Source organism: Gopherus evgoodei, chromosome 10, assembly GCF_007399415.2.
Source record: "Gopherus evgoodei ecotype Sinaloan lineage chromosome 10, rGopEvg1_v1.p, whole genome shotgun sequence".
Classification (NCBI taxonomy): Eukaryota; Metazoa; Chordata; order Testudines; family Testudinidae; genus Gopherus; species Gopherus evgoodei.
Genome location: NC_044331.1, coordinates 44,784,197 through 44,799,514, shown reverse-complemented (window position 1 = coordinate 44,799,514; position 15,318 = coordinate 44,784,197). Strand labels below are relative to the sequence as shown.

The following is a 15,318-nucleotide window of genomic DNA, read 5'->3' as shown; positions in this document are numbered from 1 at the left end:
TCACCTGCCCCCTCTTTCCAGTGCCCCTGACATACATACTGATTGGTTAACCCTTTCAGCACTCAAAATATGCACAAAAGGCCTATTAATGCCTTCAAGTGTTGTTATTAAATCCAAGTTTAATTTCGTTTGCTGTGGACATTCAACAAAACTTGGACACTATATCAGAGACTTGTGACAAGATTTGATATACTGCATGCCAAGGTAGACCCATTATCACTACAATAATATACTGGAACACTAATTGTTGTTCAGTGACTGGTGCCATTACACAAAGTCGAATTTATTGTATTGACAATAAGCCAAAGCAGGAAAATAAAAGGGGCAGTAGTTCTTCCTTACCTCATGGAGTGTTGTGAGGATAAAATTTTTGCCCAGGGCTTGTTTTTAAGAAGTTGTAGACATTATCCCCTTTGTTAATAAAGCTATTTTTGGCATCGTTTTTTCTTCTCTTAAAACACTTCTTATTCTTTTTAAGCTCTCTAGCTATCAATAGCTATTTCTGCATTTTAAACCATGAACATTTTGCCCCCCTATCTTTTTGCTGAAACCCTTAATCAATTTGAGTAGTCTTATTTGGTTGACATCTCACTTTTTTATTTAAAATTCAAGCTGTTTCTTAACAGGAAACAGTCAATCTGAAATCTAGTTAAATTCAGTTTTTGTAGCATCATTTTCTAGTTAAGGTGTTTATATTTGGCTGCAAATATAAAAGTTATAAAAATATAAAAGTTCAGCTGCTCTTTTGAAGATAAAGAAATCTTAGTCTTTAACGTGACAATCTAATTACTGGTATCTCTCGAAAATAACTTTTAGTAAGTTTTGGTTTTATAACTCTGATGGACTGGACTTATAAATTACTCTAATACTTCGGAGTTGCATGTTGTGGGCAGAGTGTATCAATTTTCCCAGATGTGTGTCACGGCCAACTCTAAATAGTTAACACATTTTATTTTACTTTCATTCTATAGAATATAAAAAAAATTAGAGCAGAATTAAATGTCGTCTTACAGATTCCAATTTGTTTATAATATTATAAATAATGTGTTTTACAACTTTGATCAATTCATTACTATAAAGAGGTCTAAATAATAAGTTTCAAGATTTATCAAGACCATTATCTTCCAGATGCAAACTGACATACACCATTTAAAAATGTTATCTCTAACTGAAAGAAATATTTGATTAATGGCTAAGTGCTACTTTAGTATATTTATAGGAACAACATGGTATTGTCTTTCAGGACATTTTTCCTTGACCTTTTGTGATATATGGATACCAGTGAGAGCAGTCTGATGTCTTATTTGCAATAGTATGAAATAAAAACATTAAGAAATTAGACCTTGAGGGACAAGAGTGTCTGCTTTTTGGGTAATTATTTGTAATCCAATTCTGAGTCTAACATATCATGTGGTACCATAGTACAGTTTTTCACTCCTACATTAGTTAAAGGGTAAACATGATTACCTTTCCATTTTTAATTATTCTCAAATAAACTCTATAACTAATATTCATATTCTATTGCATAGCTTTTAATTACTATATTCCTAGTGTTGTCAGCATCACTTTCTTTTAGCATAGCTTCATCACTGCCAGAGAAAACTCATCAAAGAAGCAAGAAATTATTTTGGGAGGGAACAGAGACTGACAACCAAATCACGATCTCTTAATAAAACAGTTATTATAATGTTGGTCTGGTGGCAAGAGCAGTCTTAAAATTTTCATATCAGCTAATAAGAAAGAATGATAGGGTGCCCTAACTATTTGTTTGATCATGAAGGTGATTCTCCCTCTCCACTGAGAAATTGGAAGCAGGATATGTCACACATAATAAATCACACTGCTGGTATCATACTAATATAATTTAAAATACCACCACCAGAGCCTTTAACCACAAAATAAGAGGGTATAACATAAAATGTGGCAACTTGGTTCAGAACCACTACTAACACAGAACACTGAAGTTTATTTCCATACCAAGCTGGGGAACAAATTGAGGAAACTGACAAGAGGCTTCTAAGAAACCAAGAGCATCCATCTGTCAGCTGAAGACAAGACAACAATGCCAAACTGAGACAAATTGTCTTTTCACAACTGACTTCCTTCAGAAACTCTGCAACATTAACAACCTCTATCACAACACCATTCTTGCCATCATGGATGTCACCCCCCTATACACCAACATCCCTTACAATAACACATACCTCAAATATCTACAAGACAAGGGACAACACTCAGAGATCCACCCCAAACACATTGTTAAACTCACCTATTTCATCCTTACCCATAACAACTTTACATACAACAACAAACATTTTGTCCAAACCATGGGAACAGGCATGGGTACAGGATACCTCCCCAGTATGCCAACCTCTTCATGAGCCACCTTGAGGAAGCATTTCTGGACAAATACAGCAAAAAATCAATTATATACCTCAGTTACATCTATGACATTTTCATCCTCTGGACAGACAACCTAAACTCCCTCACAGATTTCCACCAAACTTTCTCTAGAACATTCCCACACCTTCCTGGACAGCACAGTCAGCTCAATAATGGAATCCTACAAACAACTAAATACAAGAGAAACACACATCACTACATTTATCTTCACAGATCCACTGAACACCCCAAACACACCAAGAAATCTTATATCAAGGTCCTCAGATTCCACAGAACATGCTCCGAGAAGAAAGTCCAGGATATATATCTTCACATACTTAAAACCACCTTCACCAAACAAGGACACTCCAACAGAAAAAGCAGATTACTCCTGGAAAGGCCACCCAAATACCCCAAGAGAACTTGCTATAAAACAGGAAGAAGAAAAAAAACCCACAGCCCTAGTTGTCACCTACAACCCATACAGGAACACATAAAGATAACCATTAAATAATTACAACCCATCCCAGATAGTGACCACATCCTGAAATATTTTTTCCAAAACCCCCTCTTCCAGCCTTCAAACAACTCTCCAGTCTCCCTAAACTCATCATCAGAAGCAACCTCCATACAGACCAGGACCCATCATTTCAATGCGGCACCAGACTCTGCCATAACAACACATGCAAAACCTGCAGATACATCTCCATTTCTACAATGATCAATATGCCCCACAACACACCTTTCAAGATCTATGGGACCCACAGAAGCCTATCACAACATGTGGTGTACCTCATCTACTGCACTAAATGCCCCCAATTATAACTATGTGGGTAAAACCAGACGATCACTACGCTCTCTAATGAACTGACACAGAAAAATGACAAAAATTAAAACATTATATCACTGAGGAGAAAACACATTTCACAAAATGATCACTCCATATCTGACCTCGTAGTCCTCCTCAAAGGAAATCTGCAAAACACTTTCAAAACAAGCCTGGAAGCTTAAATTCATAATTTTGCAAGACATTAAAAATCATGGTTATAATAAAGACACTGGATATATGGCTTATTATTACAATTTGTAACCCACTCCCTCATTCTTTTTTGTCCTATGACTGCAGGAGTGTTAAGAGGCCACTTCAGCTTGCATGGTCTATTAGAACGTGTTAACTACTTATGCTGAACAATCCGTTCCACCTTGTGAGGCTGAGAATTCCTTTTCCAGACCTGAAGTAGTACTCTGTGTGGCTCAAAAGTTTGTCTCTCCCACCAACAGAAGCGGTCCAATGAGAGAGATTATTTCACTGACTTTGTCTCTCTAGGATCCTTATTCGTAGTCCAGAGAAACCAAGGACTAAATGGAAACCAAACTGGCTTCACCACTGAAAAGTGGTATTTTGGGTCAGATTTCTGGCATTTTGGTAAGATCTGCCTTTCCTTAGTCTTATCTGCATGTATATTGTAGATAGCAGCGTAGATAAAAATCAGTGCTTTTTAAAAAAAAAATTCAGATTTTATTTAAATAAGATTTTTTTTTATAAAATGCTTTTTGAGGAAAAAACCTATCTAAAGACAGTTTTAATTAAGATACATTATAGCTCAAAGATATCTCGTCATGGAATAGGGATTATAAATTCTAATTCTATAGTATGACACAATATATTCAGGAAATGTTTAAGAAATGTTTTGTAAATGAGTTCCAATACTTCATGGATTAGGGACCCAATCTTACAGCATTCCAAGGGCTTCTGTATAGATTCTTTAGGTTAATCTTTCTACCTACCCAATGAGACTCAGTGCTCAGTCTAGAAGATACCATCAAAGATGCTTAGTTTTGCAATTCTCAAACTGTGGATTTGTCTCTCCAGAGATAACATGCTTGTTAACAGCAAAAATGTTTTTAAATAAATAAATACATAATATATAGAGGTGAAAAGCAGATCTCGACCCTACTGTCCCTCTGCAAATGTGTGTACACAAAGTCAATCCCTTACATCTCTCTAAAAAGTTCAAAGTTTCAAAAAGTTCAATGAATAGAAGATTGGTGGAGGAGGAATAGATCTAGACAAGGAGAAGAAGTCTGGAGATAAATCTGAGACGGGAGGATCAGGCAGTAGAAACAAAAGTGAAACTGTCTGAGCAACGTATTCCAGAAGTCCTGAGGTCTTTCTAAGTGTAGCCTTCATTGATTTGAGACCTCCCATACCATTCTCTCACTAGAAGGGAAAACCTATAATGGCAGCAGCCCATAAAAGAGACCCAGTTTGGAAATATTTTAATGAAGTTCCTCTACCTGTGGGTAAGACAGGCATGCATACAAAATACAGACAGTGCAACAAAGAAATGCAAAACCTGGTTGCCCAAAACATCATCATGAGAAGTGTTCCTTCTCAGGAGGAAGCTGCGTTGAAGATGATGAAAGTAACGTGTCTGAACATGCAGGATTTTCAGGTTGGAAAACTTTTTTATTTCACATTTCTTTCCTAAGGACTGCCTGTCTTCCTTCTGGACTATTCCTGAATTCTCATTTTTGAGCAAAAAAATATAATTGTTACTCTATGGTCAGGGTTAAATGCAGTTGTGATAAAAAATGAAGAGCCAAAATAGGCAGATCTTCCTTTTACAATTTCACCTTTAAAGTAGTACTGAGTGTTGGTGAATACAATGAGTAATGCTAAATGAGCAGTATGGTAATAATAATCAAATAACTACATTGACTTATTTTGTTTAGGAGAATCCATCCTCAACATACAGGATTCTGAACACTATCCACCTTCAAGATCACCACCATTTTCTATAGTTTCAGAGTTATCTACGAATGATAGTGTTTGAGTCACATCATGTATGTCACATAGCCACAGTATATTACCTGTAGCAAAAAGAAAAAAAAATCTCTATCATCCAGAAATAACCATAGATGAATTTGTGATAAGAACCAGCAGATTACAAAAAGAGGTAATTGATAAAAAAAAATTGCCCGATTTGTATAGACTCAGACTCATAGGTCAGAAGGGACCAATCTGATCATCTAGTCTGACCTCCTGCACAAGGCAGGCCACAGAACCCCACCCATCCAATTTTATAACAACCCCTATCCCAGGACCGAGTTATTGAAATCCTCAAAATTGGTTTGAAGACCTCAAGCTGCAGAGAAACCACCAGCAAGCGACCCGTGCCCCACGCTGCAGGGGAAGGCGAAAAACCTCCAGGGCCCCTGCCAATCCGCCCTGGAGGAAAATTCCTTCCCGACCCCAAATATGGCGATCAGCTAAACCCTGAGCATGTGGGCAAGAGTCACCAGCCAGCACCCAAGAAGGAATTCTCTTCAGTAACTCAGTTCCCATTCCATCCAACATCTCCCCGCAGACCATTGAGCAGACCTATCTGGTGGTAATCCAAGATCAATTGCCCAAATTAACAATCCTATCATAACATCCCCTCCATATACTTATCAAGCTTTGTCTTAAAGCCAGGAAAGTCTTTTGCCCCCACTACTTCCCTCGGAAGGCTGTTCCAGAACTTCACTCCCCTAATGGTTAGAAACCTTCGTCTAATTTCAAGTCTAAACTTCCTAATATCCAGTTTATACCCATTCGTCCTCGTGCCTACATTAGTACTAAACTTAAATAATTCCTCTCCCTCCCTAACGTTAACCCCCCTGATATATTTATATAGAGCAAGCATATCCCCCCGCAGCCTTCTTTTGGCCAGGCTAAACAAGCCAAGCTCTTTGAGTCTCCTTTCATAAGGCATTTTTTCCATTCCTCGGATCATTCTTGTAGCCCGTCTCTGAACCTGTTCCAGTTTGAATTCATCCCTCTTGAACATGGGACACCAGAACTGCACACAGTATTCCAGATGGGGTCTCACCAACGCCTTGTATAACGGTACTAACACCTCCTTATCCTTGCAGGAAATACCCCGCCTGATGCATCCCAAAATCGCATTTGCTTTTTTAACAGCCGTATCACATTGGCGACTCATAGTCATCCTGCTATCAACCAGTACCCCAAGGTCCTTCTCCTCCTCCGTCGCTTCCAACCGATGCGCCCCCAACGTATATCCAAAATTCTTATTATTAATTCCTAAATGCATAACCTTGCACTTTTCACTATTGTATTTCATCCTATTTCTATTACTCCAGTTTACAAGGTGGTTCAGATCTTCTTGAATAGTATCCCTGTCCTTCTTCGTGTTAGCAATACCCCCCAGCTTCGTGTCATCCGCAAACTTTATTAGCACATTCCCGCTCTTTGTGCCAAGGTCAGTAATAAAAAGGTTAAATAAGATTGGTCCCAAAACCGATCCTTGAGGGACTCCACTAGTGACCTCCTTCCAGCCTGACAATTCACCTTTCAATACGACCCTCTGGAGTCTCCCCTTTAACCAGTTCCTTATCCATCTTACAACTTTCATATTCATTCCCATCTTTTCCAATTTGACTAACAGTTCCTCGTGCGGAACCATGTCGAACGCCTTACTGAAATCTAGGTAAATTATATCTACCACATTTCCTTTATCTAAGTAATCCGTCATCTTCTCAAAGAAGGAGATCAGATTGGTTTGACACGATCTACCTTTACTAAATCTGTGTTGCAATTCGTCCCAATTACCATTGACCTCAATGTCCTTAACTACTTTCTCCCTTAAAATTTTTTCCAAGACCTTGCATACTACAGACGTCAAGCTAACAGGCCTATAATTACCCGGATCACTTTTATTCCCTTTCTTAAAAATAGGAACTACATTAGAAATCCTCCAGTCATACGGCACAACCCCCGAGTTTATCGATTGCTTAAAAATTCTCGCTAACGGGCTCGCAATTTCACGCGCCAGTTCCTTTAATATCCTCGGATGGAGATTGTCCGGGCCCTCCGACTTCGTCCCATCGAGCTGTTCAAGTACGGCCTCTACCTCAGTTGCGGTAATATCCACTTCCATATCCACATTCCCGTTTATCATCCCTCCATCATCGCAAGGTTCCTCACTAGTCTTATTAAAAACTGAAGCAAAGTACTTGTTTAGATGTTGGGCCATGCCTAGGTTATCCCTAACCTCCATTCCATCCTCAGTGTATAGCGGCCCCACTTCTTCTTTCTTTGTTTTCTTCTTATTTATGTGGCTGTAGAACCTTTTACTATTGGTTTTGATTCCCTTTGCAAGGTCCAGTTCAATGCAGCTTTTAGCCTTCCTCACTTTATCCCTACATGTTCTGACCTCACCAAGGTAGCTTTCCTTACTGATCCTGCCTTTCTTCCACTCCCTGTAAGCTTTCTGCTTTTGTCTAATCCCCTCTCTGAGTTGCTTGCTCATCCAGTTTGGCCTACAACTCCTGCCCATGTTTTTTTTCCCCTTTCTTGGGATGCAGACTTCCGACAGTCTCCGCAGCTGCGACATAAAGTAATTCCAGGCCTCCTCCGCATTTAAATCCACTAATTCCTCTGTCCAATCCACTTCCCTAACTAATTTCCTTAACTCTTTAAAATTAGCCCTCGAGAAGTCAAAAACCCTAATCCCAGATCTACAAAACCCTAATCCCAGATCTATGCAACAAACTCTCCTTTCTGTATGATTGAGAACCCACGAGCAGCAAAGAGATGTGGAAAGTAAAGCATGAGCAGTGAGAAAAGTATTTCAATTTCAGCATACACATGTTTACTACTAAAACCTCACCCTTCACCCCATAACTAGGGTTTTGCTATTTAAAACAGAAGCCTTGCTTATAAATATGGTGAATATTATTTTTAGTACTATAACTGTCACTTGGCATGAGGACTTTTGTTGTGAGCTACAAAGTTAAACACTCAGCTACATGTGTAGCAGAGATCAGGCATTCCACCTGGGGTATTAATAGGTCACCCATCATTGTTGTTCTATAGAGACAAAAGCTCTTGTCTACACAGAACGACTAACCATGCTTAACTGCCATACTAAAGCATAGATTCAACATATTCTCGGTTTCCCTGCCAGTGTGGGTGGAACTTGATTAAAAACATCGTCTACTTGGCTGAAAATACATTTCAACCCACTTAAAACAAACTTCAGCCCTAAACTACTAGGCCAATCTATATCCATGTTTAAGCCACACTTTAGCATAAACACTTTGCCTTGGGCAGACAAGGCCCCAGTGAGGGCTGCTATGTCTATGACAGATTCTCGGAGTCCAAGAGCAGAAAGGACCATTTCAATTATCTAGTCTGACCTCCTGTATAAACACAGGCCATAGAACTTCCTCAAGATAATTCCAAAAGCATATATCTTAGAACAAACATTCACTCTTGATTTATAAATTCTCTGTGATGGAGAATCCACCATAATCCTGAGATTCTGCCACCCCACCAACCTACCAACAGTGCAATTAAGAAGACCACCATATTACACTGCCTGCAGCTAATTTACTGTATTTTGGATATAACTGATGAGCCTTTCAAATTTTCTTCATCTTCCCTCACTCGACTGAATGTTGTTTGTGTTAGTGCTGTATAAAGAAGCTTTAAAAATAGACATAATTTAGTTACATAAGTATGAAATGAGTTAAGTACATTTTAAAGAAATTTGATCACATTAAAATAATTTAATTACAAAATCTGAAGCCATTTTAATGATTTCTTTAATGAGTCATTGTAAACAAGTACCATGGAGATTTCATGAAAAAATAAAATGAATATTTTGTAGTACTGAGAAAGTGAATCCAAAATTTGCTGTGCTAACAAAGGAAGAAGTCACAGCTGAATATTGTAAATGAGCACACTGAAATACTGTTAAATCTTTTTGAAGGTGACAGGCAAAGGTTTTGTTAAAATCTTTTTGAAAAATACCATAAGAAAAAATAAAGCTCTTTGAAAAATATAATTTTTCTCCATAGAGCCAAAGGAATCTGAGCTAAAGACTTCTTGTTTCCCTCCCTTGCTACAGCCTCACAATTACCATGAAGTTGTAATACCAATTATTTTGTGAATCTCTATTCCATTCCTTCAAAAACACAGCCCTCTATACAATGGCATGATGTGGTTGTGCAAATGGCCACATAATTATCCATTTTAACAGTGAAATATCACTGCATAATTATTCAAAACGTCTATTTTAAAAATTAATTTTGTAATCATTATGGTTGCAAAGATAACCTTCAGATAGGAAACAAAATGTAAACTGAAAGTAACATCTGTCTGAATCTAGCAATAACAGAAGTGTGAAAAAACCCATTCATAACAATGGGATGTTAACGTGGAAGCCTGACAATTAAAATATCCCTCTTATTAGCTCTCTTGCTTTATTATTTTTAGAATCCTTGCAAGTTAATGTGGTTACTCATTATGGTTGAATGCAGTAGCAAATTTTGCAGCAGGGTGCTTTGGGGAGCTAGCTGATGTCCAGAGTTGCTCCTGTGGGAAAATAAGAATTTCTTCCCACCCACTCCTGCAAAAATAAATAAATAAATAAATCTCCTTGCTACTTCCAAGAAAAGAGAAGAAATCAAGAACTACATCATCTCTCTCAAACCAAAAATGTTTGGAGGTCAGCAGGTCAGAAGAATGAGTCAACAGTAGCAGTAGAGACCAAAGAGACACACACATTAGGCACTAACTGTGTGAAACTTTAAACACTTCAAAAGGGGCAGTGAACACAGGAGTCGGGTCAGGGTAGAAGACAGAAAAATGAAGGTTACTCACTTGTAACCAGAGTTCTTTGACATGAACCCTGAACATTCACACTCGTGATGCACCAGTGACGCAGCTTACTTAGTGGAACATTTTGCAGTCATCTTCTGGTCCCCCTCGTGCCCCTTTTCTCACTCTTCCTAAATGTTCTGAAGGCAAGCCTATGAAACCGGGGGAATAGAGGGGTAAGGGGGAGAGGCAGAGATGGCTGGAGGTCCTTCCACCACCTATCAGGTCTGAAACTGTAACTAGGACTCTGAGAAAGAGGGGAAGGTAAGAACTTTGGTTACAACTGTATAACCTTCATTTCACATTTGAGTGGCTCTACACACTTCCATTCATGGGACTGTTTGATAGGCAGTACTGTCATCAGAAGAAGGTGGGATATGGAGTCCTAATTAAAGAGCGACCACTGTACACTCTACTAGGATTGTTTCCTGGAATTTATCAAGATATGCTACATTTCCAGTGAACAGGACCTCTCTAGATCTGATAGGGTCATATAGCACTGTAGACTGGTACATCTATCAACAATATTTATCTCATAGCTCTGCATCATGCAGCAAACACATGGAATGTAAGACAAAGGTTCTTGCTCTCACCCCTCCCTTCTGTGCTCTTCTCTTTCCCCCACCTTATTTCTTTTTCCTCTCTCTCTCTCTCTCCCTCCCTCCCCCCAGAACTTTTGCCTTTTGTTTAATAAGATTCTGGCTTGGTTTGCCAAGATAGCACCTCTAGCAACACTGCTGGAACAGAATCACTTTGGAATTTCCTTGATTGCCCCTACTTCCAAGAGCAAGCAGACCTTGTTCCTCAGTAGGTTCTCGCAAGGGATCCCTAAATAGGGAGGAAAGGTGTCAAATTGTATGGAATTACGCCTTTTTACAATTTCTAGAATCCACTTGTCTGTGGTGACGGTACTCCAATTGCTGTAGGAATGAGAAAGTCAGTCCCCAAAGGGGTGGGAAGGGAAGCAGTTTCAGATTGGTTAGCAGTTCTCAAACCTCATGCTAAACCTGTGGTACAAGACCTGGCACGGTAGATAAAAAGGTCTGTCTGCCTTTATATGGGTCTTGAAATTCTCTCTCTCTCTCTCTCTCTCCTGCTGCTACTGTTGAGCAGAAAGTTGTAGATAGGTGCTGATGTTGGGGGTCTGTGTGAAATATAAAGATGTGCATGAAGATTATTAGTCTGATATTTGAAATCAAGAGCACCAAATTTTCTCCTTCAAGTCTGCTGACCCACTAGCAACCTAGCTGTTGATCATCTTCTCTAGGACTTCATCCATCTTTGCACTGAACAAACTATCAATAGTTGAACGGAGGGAAGGATGGTAGCTTCAGTGGGATCTTAGATTGCTTTTTTATTCCCTAAAGGAATAATGAACCAATGCAGGCCTCTCAGTACACATGAAAATGGTGGTTATGGAACTGGAGGAGTTGGTTGAGAGAAATTCCTGAAGTAGTAAGGTTTAGAGTTAATTTTGATGTCCTCTGCAAGCTCTTGATATGAAGGTACAGCAGATTATGCACCATGACAGTGTCCTCCCCCCAGGCAACCTAAATACATTTGCAGGCATCCAAAGCAGGGAAGACAGTAGTACAAGAGGCATACCTCTTAATCCTATCCTATTGCCCTTTGGATCTGTGAGCCTGCACCAAGGAGCAAGAACCAATAAAAACTAATACATAAATTCACAAGATCTCTGCCACTCAACTGAAATCTAAAGTACAAATTGAGAATATACGTCATGGGTTAAAATTTTCAAAAGTTTTCCTTTTGGCCCAAAATTTGACTCCACTCTAAGTGAATTTTTTGGAAACAGTTAACAAAATCAGTTAGCATTTGAGATATGGAAGGGAAATACACTGCATCCCTTTTGAAAAGTTAGACATTTTCTATTGCTTGGATAAAATAAGACAGGTCTGCTTTCAAATATCATATTTTTCATTCACATGGTCCTCACTGAAAACACATCTGAGGAAATCTGTTTCACCAAGATAAAAAAAGCAACCTTACATCAGTGACTGTTGGCACCATAGTTCATGATCCCCAGGTATTATATCAGGATTATGAATTCTACCACCAGTGACCCAACTGCAAGAAAGCTCATATATTCTGCAAGAATTTAGATATGGAAGGTCCAACTTCTTCAATGTTCTTGGCATTGTTCTGACCATTTTTCAAACATTATGAAGAGACAAGCCAGACAAATGACAAGCAACCTATGCTAGATGGGGTGGGTAGGCATGGAAAGAAACCAAGAAACCAATCCCAAGAGAGAAAAACAATGATTAAAAGGTCAACAGTAGAATAGGAGAACAACAGGAGACAGAGTAGGAAAGAAGAGTAACCATATCCTCTTATCAACAAAAATGGGAGACATTAAGAAGCCAAAAGACTGGAACAAGGAAACGTGGTATGGAATAAAAAGGACAGTGAAGAAATGAAAAAAGGGAATTAAAATTAAATATTTTCAAACTTCTATTTTCATAGATGTAAAAGGCTTCACTTAGTTCCTCAGTCCCAGCAAAGGTGGACTACTAACTGACAAAAATGAGCAGAAATGTGTAAAAATTGGGCATGGCACAAGGTCCATGGTAAGTTACCAATACAATCCTCTATGACTCAGAGATCTTGTACTTCATTAGGAAAAAGAGTATGTTTAATATGTTACTCTCTTAGTATGGACAAGGCACGTATAGTTCTAACATGTTTTACATGGCTGAGGTAAACCTTGGGAGTAGAGGGGACTAATGCATTTACACATACTAGGTGTTAACACCCACTTTTCCGAAAAAAGATATAGTTAGAATGTAAGCACCTCTGCTTTATGGCACTAAATTAGAAAAATAGAGTGTGTACTATGGCATCAGAAAAAATTCAACATCCTGGAGTTAATTTTCATTATCTACTGTGTTAATTGATAAGTAATTAAAAACATAAACACATGGGACTTGTGTTCAAAGAAAAACAACTGCTATTTCAAGGGCAGCAATGTTTTCTTTTTTAAATGGAACCTAATCCCTTACTACTCTGGCCACCAGAGAAACTGCATAGCTAGCAAATCCAATCTTAGTGGGGGGAAACTGTATGCAAATACCTTGCATCACTCAACATCAACTCATTCTTGGTGACTAAGAAAAGTTAAATGTTTTAAAATCTCACTCCAGTCAATTTTCAGCCAGAAGGATGGCAGCTATAATGCTGACTGCCTTCAACTCAACATCCTACAAATATGTCTCAAAAGATAGAAGCAACAACAAAAGCCAGAGCCAGTCTTCTCCATCTCCCTTTCAATTCTTATTCTCCATTTAACCATTTCTTCTACTTACTTTGGTGCCCACACAAAACTCCTCCCTGCCCATATTTCATGCCAGTAAACAGGACTTTGATTTGCCCAAAACTGTCTATATATGTCTTAGAAAAGTAATGTAGCCTATGAAGAGTAAATGAGCCAGATTTAGTGAAACTGGAACACAAACTTAACTATGGAATCATGACCAATGCCTTCAGAAGAACATTCTGCTTCAACTTCATCTCCTCTCATACTAACTACTTCAAGTCAAAATGTAACTGTAAACGGGGAATCGTTATCACATGGGGGTGTTTCTAGTGGAGTCCAACACCGATCAGTTCTTGACCCTACACTATTTAACATTTTGTCAATGACCTGGAAGAAAACAAAATCCTTACTGATAAATTCTCCCTGAGAATGATTAAAGGATTAGAAAACATTCCTTGCAGCGAAAGATTGAAGGAGCTCAATTGCTTTAGGTTAAAAAAAACAAGGTTAAGGCACAGACTGTGACCACAGTCTGTGTATCTGATAATAGGGGGCTCTTCAATCTAGCTGACAAAAGGTGGAAGTTGAAGCTACACTAATTTAGCCTAAAATAAGGTGCGAATTTTTAACAGTGAAGGTAATTAACTACTGGGACAGCTTACCAAAGGTAGTTGTGAATTCTCTATTACAGGCAATTTTAAATCAAGATTGGACATTTTTTCTAAAAGACACATTCCAGTTCAAACAGGAATTAATTCAGGGAGGTCCAAAGGCCGGTGTACACAGGAAGTCAAACTAAATCACAAATGATCCCTGCTGGCCTTGTAATCTATAAACTATCTCCCATATCAATATTCCAGCACCCATTTCTCCAGAATACTGCCACCTGCTTTCTCACACTCTAAAACTCAAACATATCACTTCTTCACACACATCCACTGGATTCTCATCCATTTTAGAATGTGATTCAAAACTGCACTCTCCCACCCCCCTTAATTCTCCACTTGATCTAGTCTGCTTCCCAGACTTAAATTATGTTCTCTCCTTCCACTCTTGTTCCCTAGCACTTTCCTCTGAGACTTCCCAGCATTAGCCCAAAAGCCTTCCCCCTCTGCAGTGCCTCCTATCTGAAACAGCCTTCCTTTTTCTCAGTCTGTAATTGGAGCTCTTCACATTTAATTTTAAAATCTATTCCATCTTTGTCCCGGCTCTGCTATTACACTTTTTATGCAGCTTTTTAACTATGCTAACTATGCAGAAAATATTGAGAATTTTTGAAGATGCTATGTAAAATAAAAACTACTTTTCCTCATTTATGTTTTTCCAAATCTATTCATTTCTATATAGGTATTGCTGTAGTATCCAAGAACTTTAAACACTGAAAACAAACATCCTTGGCTGACTTCAATATATTAAGTGTATCTGAATTAGAACAGACCCTTAATCACGTTTGATCTTTAAAAATACCTACTAAAGTCATCTTAACTACAGCTGGTTGTGCAAGTAGCATGACTGGAAACATTCTACCTCCGCAGGTTACGTGTATACACAAGTTTAATTAATTTATGGGTAAGAATGCTATTTGTGATGACAGATTTCGGGAGGGTTGTTTTGTTTTTAAGTTATAAATAAATCATGTTAATAATATACTGGTGAGCATTTTTGTACTAAATTCTTGAATTTTTAGAGCAAATAAAAGTGTACATGCTTCAAGAACAGTCTGAACATAGTAACTGCTGCACAGGAAGCTATCTTTGTAAACCAAAACTGGCTTTCCAAACTGAAAAAAGATTTTCCTTCACTATCCAGTTGTCAACATCTGTAAACAGCTTTCTAAAAGACTTGAACTCTGATATTAAAATAAAACTATATTAAAATATGTTCTGATTCAAGTGCCTAAAATTAAGATATTTCAGATTGAGAAATTCTGGCGATGGTCAGAAAAAATGACCATAGAAATGACTCACTAGCTGCATGGTTCTGCTGA

General features: G+C 38.3%; 1 protein-coding gene across 10 annotated transcripts in view; it reads right to left on the bottom strand.

Moving 5' to 3' along the window:
* Positions 1-15,318, bottom strand: part of NEO1 (neogenin 1) — a 559,154-nt gene that overhangs the window by 349,231 nt on the left and 194,605 nt on the right. The gene's annotated exons all lie outside the window — the stretch shown is intronic.